The sequence below is a fragment of the Diabrotica virgifera genome, chromosome 2 (genome assembly GCF_917563875.1).
Source record: "Diabrotica virgifera virgifera chromosome 2, PGI_DIABVI_V3a".
Lineage (NCBI taxonomy): Eukaryota > Metazoa > Arthropoda > Insecta > Coleoptera > Chrysomelidae > Diabrotica > Diabrotica virgifera.
The window spans coordinates 250540034-250558401 of NC_065444.1; the positions used below are offsets into that span (position 1 = coordinate 250540034).

Consider the following 18368-nt stretch of genomic DNA (forward strand, 5'->3'; position numbering starts at 1 on the left):
CTAGACTCCCTGGCTAACTAGTGTACTAAACTGGTAAGCCACTCTGGGCTGCGACGGATTCAGTCGGAGCCTACCGGGGTAAAAGAACTCTGTATTGAAGTGATGCTTCGTTTGTAATTAAACAAAATCGGTGTAACCGTGTAGTGCAGGGTTTCTTCCATCTCCGGCCTGAAGCCGTAAGGGTTGGGTATCTGTGTGTGTAGTCGTTGATTCTTTGATTCCGTGCTTTGGACTGATTTGCGACATTTCGTGGCTAATTGAGTTATAACGCGGTTGCGAGTCTGTGCGTAATTGCTTCTTGCATTACATTAATATGGCTATGGCATTTGGAAAAATGTGGGAAAATAGAGGTTTGAATGTCGATGGCGAAAGGCTGAACGACCTACGATTTGCAGATGACATTGTTATAATATCCGACGACTTAAAGGAAGCCCACGAATTGCTGCAAGAACAACGAGTTTCCCAAAAATTAGGGTTGGAAATGAACTTTGGGAAAACTAAAATGATGACCAATTCATTCCAATGCGTACTTCCGGTGCTCACTTATGGAGCTGAAACACTGACATTGACTAAAGTGTCAATGGAAAATTACAAGTAGCACAACGAAAAAAAGACTTATAAAACGCATTACGAAGTTGAAGTAGAAATGGCTAGGACACGTCGCAAGACAGAGAGACAACAGATGGACAAGGAAGATTTTAGAGTGGCGGCCAAGGGCAGACAAGCGAAGCGTGGACCAGGTAGACCGACGACGTTCAAAGAATAGAGACAAATTGGATTGCAGCTGCGCAGGACAGAGAAGGATGGAGACATCTTGAGGAGGCCTATGTCCGACAGTGGACAAATTCGGCTGTGTAATGATGATGAACTACTATTTATTTTTCTTTGCAGACATCTGCGAAGGGGACGGATTTGTTTAGTTCTTACTTTTTTTATTATTTCTTCCATGATCAGGTTGAACAATAGAGGACTCAGAGAATACCTCTGTTTTATCCCATTGCCATCGGGTCAGTTAGTTCTTCTTCTACTTTAACTTTTTCATTGTGTTGTTCTGGTAGATATTTTCAAACGGTTTTATTATTCCTAGAGGTATCTCTCTTGCGTGCTATAAATGGATAACCTCTTTTAATTTGACCCTGTCAAATACCTTCTTAAGATCCATGAATCATAGATATACCAGTTTTTATTGTATTTTGATGATTTTTCTTGAACTTAATTAATTCATTAGATCTATTTATTACTTTTTGAGCATATTTTTGTTATCCTTGTAATAAGGAGCTTTAAAGCCTAACCACCCGCGACCCTCTTAAACAATATCAATTCCCCAAACAATCTGCCCTCTGAAACAGGATGTTGGCATCATTCAGCTGTTTCGGAATCTTGCGAAGTTTTTGGAGAAAATTTGCCACATTCCATGAAGAATATTCAAATAAGGCCCAATTTCAATATTTAATTTCGACTATTTTTGAAAATAAATCAGCAGAAAGGAGATGGGAGGAGCGGACCGTTTACGTAATGAATTATCATTTGGTCTTAATAATTTGGAAGCCACCGTCGAATGCCACCCGTGCCATCCCACCGGGATTTATGGCTCTATCAGCGGCGTACAACGGCTTTTCTATTCATTAGGAGACTAGTTTTGGATAAGGCGTTGCCTTTTCAAGCTTTTGTGGCAGTTTAAAATGACTATTTATAATTTAAAATGGTTACAACTGGAAAAATTTTATCCTCAGTAGCAGTGCATTTTGTTCAAGCTGACTTTGACGTTAAAACTTCTGAACGAATATTGTTCCTGTGGAATTGCTGGAAAATTTACAAGACATGTATGTATACACCGTTCTTAGGCGTCAACGCCCTTCGGTAGGGATCTATGGAGGAGTATCACCAAGCCGGAAGCCCTTATCCCTTCCCGTACCGCTCCTCCATAGGCCGATCAGACGCCAGTTTATTCCAGACCAAGCCGTAGACTCTATTGAGTTTTATACTACGGCGTTGGCCTTTTATAAATTTCATGACCTAGCTGAGGCTCGAACCAGCGACCGCAAATAGCAAATCCACTAAACTTGTCGATCGACTGAGCCCCAGCTAACTGGACCGTCAAGACCGACTACAAGACATTCAGACACTAAATATAGTTAGTGAAGCAAGTTATTAGGGATGCCTTGAAATCAACAATTCAAAGACAAAGTGCATGGCAGTTGGAAAGATTAATAAAGATCAAGGTGTGCTTTCTCTTCATGGAGAAAAGATAGAACGGGTAAATCATTTCAAATGGCAGCTCTACCATGGCAGCTGGTTAAATGTAAATTGTGACTCTAATGATGAGATAATAACCAGGATCAGAATACCGCGTAAGGCTTTTATGACCTGGAAACCAGTTTTATGTAACAGAAACCTGTCGACGAATATTCGCAAGACTTTCCTGAAATGCTATGTGTAGTTTATCCTAGTATGGTTGTGAGACATGGACGTTAGAAATCACAATGCTAAACACATCACAAGCATTCGAATTGTGATGCTATCGACAAATCCTAAAGATATCCTGGGTTTCGCACACTTATAATGAAGATGTTCTTTAAATGATGAATTCCGATCGTCTGCTCGTAAGTTTCATAAAGAGAGGCAAAACAAAATACCTCGACCATATAATCTGAGGACCTGAATACCATCTGCTTCGTCTTATAATACAAGGAACAGTGGAGGGAAAAAAATGGATTGCTCGAAAGAAACTTTCATGGCTGCGTAATATTAGACAATGGTGTAGATCCACAGTAAAAGAGTTATTTCGCGCAGCAGCCAATAGAGAAAGGTTTCAGAAAATTGTAAACCGGATGACCGTTAACGCCTGAATAGAGACACGGCACCTATAGAAGAATAAGGATTTGCTTTGCTACGATGGCTTCTTAATTAAAGGCAACGCACTTAGCATCTTTAGTTTTTAAAATACATGAAGTCTGACGGAGACAAATCTGGTGAATAAAGTGGATTTTCCAGCACTTAACAGTATGACTCTCTGAACTTCTCAATACCAAGATATTGTAATATCAAACACATTGACCTAAAAAAGGATTTTTTTAATATTGTTTAGGGTGATTTCTTTTCCAGAATTTTGCCTCCAGTTCTATAATGAAATGTTAAAGCTAGTATTTTCCACAGTTGTGATATTGAATGTGGTCTTAACATTTTGAAAGCCACCGTCGAATGCCACCCGTACCATCCCACCGGGATTTATAGCTCTATCAGCGGCGTACAACGGCTTTTCTATTTTAGACCAGGACATTTACATAGGATAAAATAAATTGATTTTTAAATATAACACCTATCGACTTGCAATTTTTTGCATGTGGGGTTTTTGGAATCGCTTAACACGAATTCGTCACCAAAACCTACCCACGGACTACCTTGTACCCAGGGTCGTTGCTGAGGCAAATCATCTTCTGGAGTTTCGATGGTTTTAGGCACAACGTTGATGCAAAGATATTACATCGGGTTTATTTGGGTTGCTCCTGGGAACCAGTTACTCCGGGGGGTTTTATATCAATTGCTCGAATGCAACTGCTCGAAATAAATTGCTCGAAACGAATTGATCGAAGATCAATTGCTCGACATGAAAATTGCTCGAAATACAAATTGCTCGAATAAAGAAGAGAAATTATAATTATATATCTAAAATATTTATTCACAATAATCCAAAATAATAATAATACATACCCAATAAAGTAACATTGGTAATGTGTAAGCATGTTAATGGGTATTTAATGCTTTTAATCTTTCCCTAATACCTGAAAATTATTATAATCCCTAATTATCATAATGAGAGGAAATCAAAACCGTTATTTTTCTTATTATTTTAAAAGTTCAAAGATATTTTAGATTTATACTAAATACCTTTTCAGCACAAATTAATATACGATTATATATGTGGAATATCACATAATTTGTCCTATTTCAAGAATCTTTCTTATGTCTATATTTTGTATTATTGTGAATAAATATTTTAAATATATAATTTTCTTTTTTATTAGCTATTTTAGTGTAGGAAACAAAGGTTGAACCTTGCAAAATGGACACAAGTCCGGTTTTATTTTTTTTCTGGTATATCAAGGGGTGCTTATTATAAGACTAACTTTTTCTGAAAAAATTTCGCCCCGGAACCTCCCTTTTCACCCCTTTAAAGGGGGTAATTTGTGGTTTTTGCGGAACGTAGCCCTTCCTGTAACTTTTACAAAAAATTTCTTTTATATAAATATGAGGAGGACTATATTTTCTACGATTTATTTCCAACACCATCTCTCTATCATCCACCGTTTAGCGGGGGTGGCGCCCTAAAGTTGACAAGTTTTTAAAAAAGATGTTTTTAAAAAATATATATTTTTCCCTAACTGTAACGGAAATTAAGAAGAAATCCTGCGGCAATTATTCACAAATAATTTACTGATTTTTTTGTCTAGGTTTTACTTAAGGATAATTGCCCTTTTTTTAATTACAGGGTGTTACATTTTAAAAAACCTCTTTTTATACCATCTGAACCGTTTATGCTAGAGTAAAAAGACTTTCAGCGATTACCCATGTACGGGTGCTATTTACAAATTTGTATAATGCACCCCCATTTTTTCCCCGGAACCACCCCAAAAAAAAGAAGAATTAATAAATAAATTGATTTTCTTGGAATCCTTCACACACAATGCCCTTTATTAATATGCTTCATACATCATTTTGTGGACGTTATTATTACCCATGCATGGACACCAAAAGCAATTTCCTAGTGCAACCCCTTAAGCAAAAAAAAATAAATAAAATGGGGGGTTGAAAATTTTTTTTTGTTTTTTGCTTTTTGATCCATATGGGCATATGCTTCATCAATAGTGCTTTTCAAAAATATATATGGTTATTGCAACATCTCTGCAAAAACCACCCCTATCCTTGAAAATGTACTGCAGAAACTACCCCTATCCCTTGGCGAGCATGTTTTTACGATTTTCTCATTACCTATGTATTATTTTTAAACAAAACTTATACAAGGTTAAAGACCACTATTTACTCTAAAAATTATGTCCTATTCATTTTTTCGTATAAGCAACGCTTACGGCACAGTGGCGCCGTAAACCTCATATATGCTTTGGCGGGCTCCAGTTTTTGTTTTTTTTTTTCGTCATCTGTTCGTTTTATTGATAAAGTACTTGTGCAAAATAAAACAACACAGTGTAACCTACAAATTATGACTTATGCACATTTTACATTCTTTGCTCCCCAAAGCCACAGTGGTGGCCCAAAATAAATTTTTGCATATTTTCGCCACCTACATGCATTTTATTGCATTAATGCTACCTTAACAGCACAATATTTACCCTTAGGTGGTCGCTACGCAGTGGCGGATCCAGGGAGGGGTGATGGGGGTGAACACCTCCCCCCCTCTCAAACCAAGTCATATTATATTCAAAGATTATAAAAATATTCATTTATTTTTATAGAAATTTAACCAATTGGCACCCCCCTCTTAACGATGCTGGATCCGCCACTGTGGCTAAAGCATAAAAAGTCATTCTTATAAAAATAATATTAATATTATATAAGTATTTCTATAAAAATAAATGAATATTTTTATAATCTTTAAATATAATATCACTTGGTTTGAGAGGGGTGGGGGTGATCGCCCCCATCACCCCTCCCTGGATCCGCCACTGCTTAGCGACCACTTAGGGGTGAATATTGTGCTATTAAGGTAGCATTAACGCAATAAAATGCGTGTAGGTGGCGAAAATATGAAAAAATTTATTTTGGGCCACCACTGTAGCTTTGGGGAGCAAAGAATGTAAAATGTGCATAGGTCATGATTTGTAGGTTACACTGTGTTGTTTTATTTTACATAAGTACTTTATCAATAAAACAAACAGATGACGAAAAAATGAACAAAAACTGGAGCCCGTCAAAGCATATATGAGGTTTACGGCGCCACTGTGCCGTAACGGTTGCTTAAACGAAAAAAATGAATAGGACCTAATTTTTAGAGTAAATAGTGGTCTTTAACCTTGTATAAGTTTTGTTTAAAAAAATGAATAGGTAATGAGAAAATCGTAAAAACATGCTGGATAAGGTATAGGGGTAGTTTCTGCAGTATATTTTCAAGGATAGGGGTGGTTTGCGCAGGGATGTTGCAATAACCATATATATTTTTGAAAAGCACTATTGATGAAGCATATGCCCATATGGATCAAAAAGCAAAAAACAAAAAAAAAATTTAACCCCCCATTTTATTTATTGTTTTTGGCTACAAGGGTTGCACTAGGAAATCGCGTTTAGTGTCCATGCATGGGTAATAATAACTTGCACAAAATGATATATGAAGCATATTAATGAAGGGCATTGTGTGTGAAGGATTCCAAGAAAATCACTTTATTTATTAATTCTTCTTCTTTTTTGGGTGGTTCCGGGGAAAAAATGGGGGTGCATTATACAAATTTGTAAATAACACCAGTACATGGGTAATCGCTGAAAGTCTTTTTACTCTAGCATAAACGGTTCAGATGGTATAAAAAGGGGTTTTTTAAAATGTAACACCCTGTAATTAAAAAAAGGGCAATTACCCTTAAGTGAAACCTATACGAAAAAATCAATCATATATTTGTGAATAATCTCCGTAGCATTTCTTTTTAATTTCCGTTACAGTTAGCGAAAAATATATTTTTTCTAAAAACATCTTTTTTAAAAACTTGTCAACTTTGGGGCGCCACCCTTGCTAAACGGTGGATGATAGAGAGATGCTGTCGGAAATAAATCGTAGAAAATATAGTCCTCTTCATATTTCTATAAAAGAAATTTTTTGTAAAAGTTACAGGAAGGGCTACGTTCTGCAAAAACCATAAATTACCCCCTTTAAAGGGGTGAAAAGGGGGGTTCCGGGGCGAAATTTTTTCAGAAAAAGTTAGTCTTATAATAAGCACCCCTTGATATAACAGAAAAAAAATAAAACCGGACTTGTGTCCATTTTGCAAGGTTCAACCTCTGTTTCCTACACTATTTGTATTTCGAGCAATTTTCATGTCGAGCAATTGATATCGAGAACTTGCATTCGAGTAATTCACCGGTTACCGCACCGGGGTAGATTCTGATTGCGCATTCATGATCAACGACCCTAAAAACACCCGGTTAACAAAATATCTGGCTCTTTATACTTATTTTGACATTTTTATGCACTATTGGGTATATTTTGTACAGTGTAAATGCAATTCTGCATTTCCACTTATTTTTCTATTGTAGACTTTTTCCTGACGTTATCCCGCCAATGCAAAAAGTTGATTGAGATGCTGTATTTAAAAATCGATATTTTCAGGTATTTTTTCCGAAGTAGTAGATTTTCCGTACCATTGTCTTATGTTTGCTCATCCATAATGTTCGTCTTCTGTCATATCCACATTTACGTTGGATGTTTGTTTTTTTTTCTTGAACCTTGTTTCTTTTGACTGATCTTTTTTTTTCTTAATCCATGTTAGGCAATATATCACCGGCAGGGTACCAGGAGATTAATAGTGTCTGGAAGTCTGCTATAGTGAAAAGCTGTTACGTGATGATCATGACTTAAATTAAAGCGGAAGTTATGATCTAAAATAGACAAAATGTATTGTCTCAAAAGATCAAAGGGAATCCCTAAGAAATAAGTGACCTTTCTTTTTAGTTTTGCATATAACCGCTTAGAGGGCGCCACCAATAAAACCTTCCGATACAAACATAACCTCAATCTTTTGTTGACATAAATCGAGGGTTTCATTGTCGTATAGTTTCATTGTCATATAAGTCGTATAGATACAGTGAACTTTTGAAATTATCAAGTTGAGTCGGTCGAAAAATTTATCTTAGCCGAGAACATTTTCGAGCAATAATTTTTTATAAATTTCTATAGTATCCCAACAGCAATGTCACGCTGGAATGGTTTCTGTGTTTGAGAATGAAGCATCATATCAGTCAACTATTTCCCGATGGTATTGCAAATTTCAACGTGGTTGCTTTAGTCTCAACGACGAATCCAGGCCAAGTACATCCAAAACATCAGTCACACAGCAAAACATTGATGCGATTCGTCAGCTAATTAAGGATGACCGCCGTGTAACATACCGGGAGATATATGCATCTTTGGTCATTTCAAAGACCTCGATCTAAAAGATCCTAAATGAAGAACTAGGTGTTAGAAAGTTGGTTTGTCGTTGGATCCCTCAGTCGCTTACAGAAGAGCAAAAAGCGGTTCGCGTTAATTGACGTTTAACTGTTTAATTGACGCGTAAAAAAACGTTTATAGTACTGTTAGTGGCGAAGAATCTTAAATTTACTCTTACCAACCGGAAAATAAACGCCAATTTGCTTTGTGGGTGTTTCATGGTAAGGAAAGACCGACAAACTGATCCATTCTCGAAGTGTGTCAAAGAAAATGGTCGCAACTTTTGTGTCAAAATCTGGTCATGTGGCAACAAAAGGTAGGACCCCATATGGCAGAGTTGTCATCTAAACTCTGCCATGTGAGGTTCTACTTTTTAATATTCCAAATAATATAGTTGATGTCATGTGATGCCAGGGGTTAATCCGGAAATATTTTTAACATCCCTTAAAATGTTATAACATAATTTAACCTTAATAATTTTAGAACAACTTAAGGGATTTTACCCGTATATTTTGGTGGCGTAAAACATGTAAGCCTGTGATAACATTGATGATGGAATATTTTTTAGTAATTTTAAATATATCTTTTACAAACTGAAGTTTTTAAATAATGAATGGGTTGCACGTGTGAGTCCATACTATTGTAGTAAAGATAAAAGAGAGACGTTCTCACAAACAATTTATTTTACAACTGACGACCGGTTTCGCTGTCTACAATATTCACAGCATCTTCAGGTCACGGTAAAAGTAAAATTAAATGCTACAAATAACAAAAAACCAGAGTTAGTTAAGTGGTCTGGTTTAAATCAAAGGGTAATGATCAAGCCAATATTAAAATATATATATTGTTTTTTTGTAAAGTATATATAAAAGTATATACAATAATTGTATATTGTTTATTATTGTTTATATGAAGTTTTTATTTTTTATATACTTTTGGTCTTTATATCTTGTTAAAAGACTGTAACCGAAAGTGCCACATTATAGTCACAAAAACAGTTCATGTGATACATCAACCGAATATTTCGAATTGGAAATTATTTGTTACGGATTTGATGTCATTTTCAGTTAAACAATTATGACCAGAAGTTTGCCAAAATTACTCAAAATTAGTGAAACAGTGTATCAATCGAAGCAAATTTACACGAAGAGTTCAAATTCCGGCTCTACTTTCGATAACATTGGGTAAAAACCTAGTATGTACTTATGGTAGGGGAGCCCAAGCGGGGATTTTTGCAGTTACTCGAGCGCGTCAGAATATCATATGGGAAGAACCCTGGTACCCTGTAAATGTACCTCTACCATATATTGGCTCTAAACACAGGGGAGTTCGTTAAGGGGGGGCCGCAAAAAACTATCCTTAGAAAAACTCGAAATCTCAGATTAAGATAAGGTAAGTTAAGTACATGCAAAACAGTGTATATTTCAAAAATCTGACGAATTGTGCGGGGCGTAAAGAAATGGGTGAGTCACAAAGTTTCACAAGAAAAAAGCGAATATTTCGCGAAATAAAAAATAGATCTAAAAACTAAAAAATACGTGCTCAATATTTGTCAAAAATCTATCGAATGATACCAAACACGACTGCACACAGAGAGAGGTGGGGTGTAAATTTAAAATTTTAAATACGAATCCCGCGATATTTCGCGAAATGGACATCAGATCGAAAAACTAAAAAATACACTTTTTCAATATGTCTGAAAAATCTATCGAATGGCACCAAATACGACCCCCCACAGATGTGAGGTGGGGGGTTACTTTAAAATTTTAAATAGGAGCCCCCATTTTTTATTGCAGATTCGGATTCCTCACGTAAAGATATTTATTTATTTATTAAGCTCAACAGGCCTTGTAAGCCTAGGGCTAAAATGTTTACATTTCTGATTTTATAAATATAATAAATAACTTAATATAACTTACACAACTTATACACTATCCACGTCTTTTTATACACTTCTTCACCACCTCCCTCCATCTACTTCTGTCCAATTCTAGTTCTTTCCATCTCTCAATGTTACGTTTCTTCAAGTCTTCGTACACAATGTCCTTCCATCTTTTCCTTGGCCTGCCTTTCCTCCTCTTTTGTATTGGTCTTCGTGAGAGTACCATTTTTGGCATTCGTTTACTTCCCATTCTCTCGATGTGCCTCAAATATCGTATTCTCTGTGCTTTGATCATCGTCATGATCGTTAGCTGTTGATATAGTTCTTCCAACTCTTTATTGGTTCTTCTTCTCCACTGACCTTATATTTTCACACCTCCATATATTGCTCTTTGGATTTTTCTCTCCCATCTTTCTAAAAGGTCTGTTTCTGACTTTTTAGCACCCATGTTTCGCATGCGTGTGTTACTGCAGGTCTGATAACAGTCCTCTAAATTCTTATTATTGTTATTCTTGATACGAGTTTGGATTTCAATAGTGTGCGTAATGCTCCATATTTTTTTATTTCCTTTAGCTATTCTTGCCTTTATCTCCCCTCCTCCATGACCATTTTCGTCTATTTTGGCTCCCAGGTAAATAATATCTTTGGCTCTTTTGAACGAGTATGTTTTTTAATGTTGTTCTGAAGCTATTTTCTTGTGGCATTTTTACAATTTTAACTATTTAATGGGAAATAAGCCACAATATTATTAAAAAAATGATTTTTATTAACGTTTCGACGCCCAAATCGGGTGCCTTTGTCAAAATACAAAATACTACTAACATAAACAAAAATGTTGTTGCTTAGTAAAAAAATTCTTCTAATAATTTATTTAATTTGACTCATTTATATCGGCAATTCAGATACATATGATACATTTTAAAGTAGAAGACTTTAAAATGATGTTGCCAATATTTATGAGTTGCGTTCCTGGGACGACTTTACTGAAAGATAGTTCATTAGATTACTTGAAATCAACCACAACTCAAGAATATCCGTCACAAAAAAATCATAGCATGTGATCTGTCTTTAAAAAGACAACCACATGCAACGGTGACATTAAAATTCTCGCGTTGGAGATCTCATAGTAAATCACGAGGGAAAACCAGGAAAAAAAGTATGTTTTTTCTCCATCTATTTGTACTATGATGTTATTCTCTTTTTCTTTTTGGATCTCTCCCATTATCATATACTTTGTCTTTTCTTCATTGATTTTAAGTCCGAAATTTTTGGCTTCTGTTATTATGTTTCTCATTCACTTTTGTAGGTCTTTTTTGCTTCTTGCCAATAGCGTCAGATCATCAGCAAATGCTATGCATTGGCGGCCGTTCTTAAATATCGTTTTTTGCATGTCTATTCTGCTTTTCCTGATTACTCCTTCCAATGTTAGATTGAATGCAGTTGTTGATAGTGGGTCTCCTTTTCGTAATCCTTCCTTGGTTTCAAACTTTTTGGATGTATACCCTTTCCAAGCTATTTCGTTTATTGTGTTTTCCATCGTCATCTTTACCATCCTGTCAATTTTACTTGGTATTGTAGCAGTTACGCTATTAACTAAATAAATCCCAATAAAATTTCATCAAATACCCCTAAATAAATTCCGTGTGCGACGCCGTCGATCGACTTAAGAACGATATCTCTCTGCTCACGCGCGAAAACCTGGGCGGTCGATTTTGTCGATCCGGCCATGGGGACTTCAGTTTTGGTCAAGACTCAGGGCGAACACGCTGTGTTTTTTTTCTTAAGTGGCGGATTTGGACGAGATTTGGAATAAAAATGGAGCAGATATATCACTAAAATCAAGGAACATTAAGACCATTTTTTTTTTGGAATAGCGATAATATCAAAACTCAATTTATCTTTGGTTTTTTTTACATAAAAGAAGTTTAAGGCCAGCGTGTTTCGTCTGTCCAAGTAAGTAAACTGTTGATATATTTCTCATTATTTTTCGTGGTAATGCATCATTGTAGTTAAGTTCATATATAATCCATATTATAATAATGATATTCATTTCCATTTACAAAGGAACAATCAATCAAGGCCACAGGGTTTTAGTGTTAAATTTAAATTCCAAATTGTAGATCATATTATCCTTTAAATATTTGAAAAGAACATTAAAGGTCAAGTTTTTCTAGTGTCCAAACCTAAATTCTAATATCTTTTATACCTTATCGTGACGTTTTTACTTAAGTTTTTTATCTGTGATTTATAAAAAGTTTTAACGAGTATCTATACAGTCTATCTGTCACGCCCATCTAATGCGCACGTCCCTGTCATGTCTGAATTGAAGTAAACTTCAGAAATTTTGACATGACATATGGATACCTAACCTACCTAATATTTGATGTTTTTGTTTGGGCCTGTTCAATATGTACTGCTACTGTTATTGAAATACATAAATAACTAAATTTAATAAACTTTATTGTAGATTCCGCCACTTAGACACTTAGTGACTTAGTCACTTAGTTACGTCGTAACTTAGTCACTTTGCATTCCTTTGCATAATTTATGTCACTTGAAGTATGTACCAGTAACTGTTAGCAACTTTGCCATGGTTTACCCATAGAGCTCGCTGTTTCGTTGGAGAAAACCAGTACCTGACTTCACAACATTTAGGATTTTTCAGTAGGACTTGCCCACCACAGCATCCAACCAGTTTATCCTGCCAAAAGGACTCTCCTATGGACTTCATCTTGAATTCTTAAATAGGAACTGTGGTGAAAGATAAGTTGTTTACTTTTATTATTTATATATTTTGGGTACTCTATAGTTGCTTGCACTGTAAACTGTTTGTATGCATACAATCGAGTGGAACTAGGTACATATTTTCGTGACAGATAGGGTTTTCAGGTCTTTGTTTTGTTCCATATTATAAATAGTAGTTTTTTCTAATTAAGTAAGTCTTGTTTAATAATAATCATAAATAATTGTAGCTTAAAATTTGATAGGGAATCGGGGGTAAAATTTTGTCGAGCTTTTAAAATAGGGAATATGTCTAGTGGGTTTTTACATTGTATATTAAGAGTCTGACCAGCTCATTTATATAAGTCAATTGTATAATAATTAGTATTTTTGCTAGATGAGATACTTAATTTTTGGTAACCGTAGCGTTCTTGTCGTGTACGTATCTCATTAGACGAGTTCAATTTAGGAAATATTACTAACTTTTAGTTGTAAGAACTTTGTGCTATTCACACGGACTTTTGCTTTTGGATTTTCTACTAATACATTTACTTAGCGCAGTGTGTAGTGGTTAATTGTAAGTTAGTGGCTGTTTGGTCCTGTTTGACCGTTTCACCACCCACTACCACTGTATTGTGTTTTGATTTATATATTACATTGTCAATATATGTATAATAGAGTTATTGTTAATATATTTGTTATTAGAAAGGTTGATGTTTTATTTCAGTCTGTATTACCAGTATATATTGTTCTGAAGCTATTTCCTTGTGGCATTTTTATGATTAATTATTTGTATGGGAAATAAGCCACAATTAAAATGAAAAAAAAATAATTTTATTAACGTTTCGACGCCCAAATCGGGGTTTAGGTTTTAGTAATATTTTGTATTTTGACAACGGCACCCGATTTGGGCGTCGAAACGTTAATAAAATTATTTTTTTCATTTTAATTGTGGCTTATTTCCCATACAAATAATTTACCAGTATATAATATAGCAAGACACGGTTAGTATTTAGTATTTTGTATTTCAGGTGGTTGTAACCAGTGTCATAGAGTTCCTGTTGTTCGTTACTTCAAAAATCTCGAACCTGTCCAACTTCTTGGTTCTGAGAGCTGAGTTGTTCGTTCGAGTTGGCGCCCTTTGTTCTTCTTCTTTCTTTGTTGTATCTCGATATTATTTTATCTCTAGCATTCTGATCTATTTTTCTTCCATTTTTGTGTTTGCAGGTCTCATTTTCTTTCTAGTTACTATCATTTCATTATCAATTTTTTTTTCTCATATCTCCAAAGCCAATATTCGGTGTATAGAAGCTAGCCCAAATACCCACTTGAGATTTAGTGTCTCTCTGCCCTTTTAATTTGTCCTTCTGAGCTAAGCCCCTCTTCTTGTCGTCTTAAATCTCTTATCATTTTCTTTTACCCATCTTTATTCAGTTCTTCTTCTCTTCAAAAATCTCTATACCCAGAGTAAAGAGGTTTCAATTGGCGCCCAACGTGGGGCCTCTTTTACATTTTTGGCTTTGAAAATATCTCATTTTACTTTTGGTTTTATCTTGGTGGTTTCAGTGATTGTGTTTTTAGATTTTGATTCGAATGTTCACTTTGGTACTTCAAATTTTTTTTGGACGTGTCTTATATCTATATCTTGAATAAACTTGTTTTGCTATAGTATACTGTGTTGACTGAATAAATTTATTTGTTTTGATTGGTTAAATATTTATTTTGGATTAATAATAAATTAAATTTAAATTAAAAATTTAAATATCTTGAATTTAAAGATTTCACATATTTTTACAAGTCCGGAGTAGCATTAAAAGTGAATCACTACCTTGAATTAAAAGTTTTTTCCAAACTGCCAAACTGAAATCAGATTTTCTTCCTTATAACTATGACGACAACTTACTGGACGAAATTAAATCTCGTAAACAGGCTCCCCAGGAGAAAGTCACCATCTTTATCAATGAAGTTGTTAGTTTGTGTAACCGTCTGGAAGTTCCTCTTTCTGAGTCCCATATAGTAAGAATTATTAGGAAAAATTTGTTGCCGTCTTATCATCCGAGTCTGGCACTCACTGACATTCTCTCGATTGCTGATCTTACAGAAAAATGTAAGAGGTTAGAAGAAGTTTTGTCATGGTCTTCTGAACCTATATCTAGTGTCCCAAGTCGGTCAAATTTCAGAAATCAGGAATCAACCTTTTCTGATAGGCAAAATTATTCTCGGTCTGGTAATATCTCTACTTTTAACGAGTATCTATACAGTCTATCTGTCACGCCCATCTAATGCGCACGTCCCTGTCATGTCTGAATTGAAGTAAACTTCAGAAATTTTGACATGACATATGGATACCTAACCTACCTAATATTTGATGTTTTTGTTTGGGCCTGTTCAATATGTACTGCTACTGTTATTGAAATACATAAATAACTAAATTTAATAAACTTTATTGTAGATTCCGCCACTTAGACACTTAGTGACTTAGTCACTTAGTTACGTCGTAACTTAGTCACTTTGCATTCCTTTGCATAATTTATGTCACTTGAAGTATGTACCAGTAACTGTTAGCAACTTTGCCATGGTTTACCCATAGAGCTCGCTGTTTCGTTGGAGAAAACCAGTACCTGACTTCACAACATTTAGGATTTTTCAGTAGGACTTGCCCACCACAGCATCCAACCAGTTTATCCTGCCAAAAGGACTCTCCTATGGACTTCATCTTGAATTCTTAAATAGGAACTGTGGTGAAAGATAAGTTGTTTACTTTTATTATTTATATATTTTGGGTACTCTATAGTTGCTTGCACTGTAAACTGTTTGTATGCATACAATCGAGTGGAACTAGGTACATATTTTCGTGACAGATAGGGTTTTCAGGTCTTTGTTTTGTTCCATATTATAAATAGTAGTTTTTTCTAATTAAGTAAGTCTTGTTTAATAATAATCATAAATAATTGTAGCTTAAAATTTGATAGGGAATCGGGGGTAAAATTTTGTCGAGCTTTTAAAATAGGGAATATGTCTAGTGGGTTTTTACATTGTATATTAAGAGTCTGACCAGCTCATTTATATAAGTCAATTGTATAATAATTAGTATTTTTGCTAGATGAGATACTTAATTTTTGGTAACCGTAGCGTTCTTGTCGTGTACGTATCTCATTAGACGAGTTCAATTTAGGAAATATTACTAACTTTTAGTTGTAAGAACTTTGTGCTATTCACACGGACTTTTGCTTTTGGATTTTCTACTAATACATTTACTTAGCGCAGTGTGTAGTGGTTAATTGTAAGTTAGTGGCTGTTTGGTCCTGTTTGACCGTTTCACCACCCACTACCACTGTTATTGTGTTTTGATTTATATATTACATTGTCAATATATGTATAATAGAGTTATTGTTAATATATTTGTTATTAGAAAGGTTGATGTTTTATTTCAGTCTGTATTACCAGTATATAATATAGCAAGACACGGTTAGTATTTAGTATTTTGTATTTCAGGTGGTTGTAACCAGTGTCATAGAGTTCCTGTTGTTCGTTACTTCAAAAATCTCGAACCTGTCCAACTTCTTGGTTCTGAGAGCTGAGTTGTTCGTTCGAGTTGGCGCCCTTTGTTCTTCTTCTTTCTTTGTTGTATCTCGATATTATTTTATCTCTAGCATTCTGATCTATTTTTCTTCCATTTCTCGTCCAAATCCGCCACTTAAGAAAAAAAACACAGCGTGTTCGCCCTGAGTCTTGACCAAAACTGAAGTCCCCATGGCCGGATCGACAAAATCGACCGCCCAGGTTTTCGCGCGTGAGCAGAGAGATATCGTTCTTAAGTCGATCGACGGCGTCGCACACGGAATTTATTTAGGGGTATTTGATGAAATTTTATTGGGATTTATTTAGTTAATAGCGTAACTGCTACATTCTCCGAATTTATTTAGGGGTATTTGATGAAATTTTATTGGGATTTATTTAGTTAATAGCGTAACTGCTACAGTATCCCCAATTCTTTCAACAGTTCGTACATCTGCTGTCTGTTTACTGTATCGTAGGCCTGCTTAAAGTCGATGAACAAAGCATATAGTACTGTTTTAAAACGTAAAACTAAGTTTACTGTTTACGTAAAAATAAGTAACTTTTATTTGAAACATTTTTTCGAATTATGGATAGATGGCGCTATAATCGGAAAAAACGATTGTTGGAAATGGAAAATTAAATTAAAAATGAAAAGTCCCTACTAAAATGGAAAACTTTACTTAACTTTTTTTGGTTTTAGAACCTACTCTTCACAACCCAATAGGTCTCCAAAGCGCTCGAGTGACTGCACATTTAGCATACTTTTCTCCCCTACTATTACGTTACAAATAGTTTACCTGTAATAATATATTTTTAATTTATTTTAGAACGAAATGTATCCGTTAGGACCGTAAAACCAGGTAAGCATTGAGTACTTTTCATTTTCCAACACTTCTTTTTGCTTTACATTAACAGTAAAGGGTTTATCTACCTCAAAGAAGCAGAAAAGTGGGTAAATCATATCTCCAAAACGGTTTCAACACTAATGAAAACACTGTTCTGCTTTTACCACGGGATGGCTCTTACCCCGGTGCATTCGCTGCAAAATCTCTCTCTATGCAGACGAGTCTCGACCAGGTAGAATGCTTAAATTCAAGAGAGAATTTTCGCACCAGCTGGAAAAACTCTGGAGTTTCAGTATTCGTTATTTCTAATACGGATCAGGAATATGAAATTTTATTGGGGAATTAGTTCTTGTATGAATATTGTTTGATGTCTGATTCTAAATGTGGTGAATGCAAAAAAATTAAAGAATACTAATTTAGAAGTCGAAAGAGCACCTATAATAGGACAGTAGTAGTGAAAGTAGCAGCAGGTATAGCCTTTATTTTTAGGAAAAATATATACAAAAGAGAATTATTAAATAATTATACATGTATTTGATTGAATCATTAGCGACTTTTTTAATACAGTGGAACCTCGATAACTCGGATTAATCGGGACCGCGGCCGATCCGGGTTATCGAAAATCCGGGTTAGCCGGAGAATATAGTAAAAATTAATAAATAACCTCCATTACAATTACAAAAACATGAAACACATATGCACAGTACACATCTAAATTACGTATAGTTGTATAGAGTGTAGAGTTTTGTTCATTTCTTGGTAAAAAACTCAGTCATACTGTAGAGATGTACCGACACCATAATATGGTAGGTCTGGATCCTGCGTACAAAAAAAAATTGATAAATAGCAAGCTGAAAATTTGTTATTAGCTTAAGGGTGTCTAGTCGGACAAACATTAATATATGGGAACACTGGAACAGGGGAAGTTTTAACTGTGGAACAGGTTAAAAATTTGGAACGGTCAGACCACGAAAACGGCACATGTATTTTTTCCGACAGAACAGACTTAAACTCTCCGAACAGAGATTAAACTCTCATGCAAAAATCAGACTGCTATTTATCACCAAATTGGCGTTTTAATGAGTGGAACATGTAGAATATGTCAAATGACAGGAATTATGACAGGTGATAAATAGCAGTCTGATTTTTGCATGAGAGTTTAATCTCTGTTCGGAGAGTTTATGTCTGTTCTGTCGGACAAAACAAATGT

The 18368-nt window shown here is 35.1% G+C and overlaps 1 long non-coding RNA gene across 2 annotated transcripts; it reads left to right on the plus strand.

The window, feature by feature from the left end:
* Positions 1 to 11610: 11610 nt before the first annotated feature.
* Positions 11611 to 16167, plus strand: LOC126879845 (uncharacterized). 2 transcript variants are annotated; one of them, XR_007696312.1, is made up of 2 exons: positions 11611 to 11984; positions 15205 to 16167. It is a non-coding gene; the product is annotated as an uncharacterized LOC126879845 (long non-coding RNA). The 2 variants fall into 2 exon arrangements; XR_007696311.1 differs by lacking the exon at positions 15205 to 16167 and adding an exon at positions 12499 to 13070.
* The last annotated feature ends 2201 nt before the right edge of the window (positions 16168 to 18368 follow it).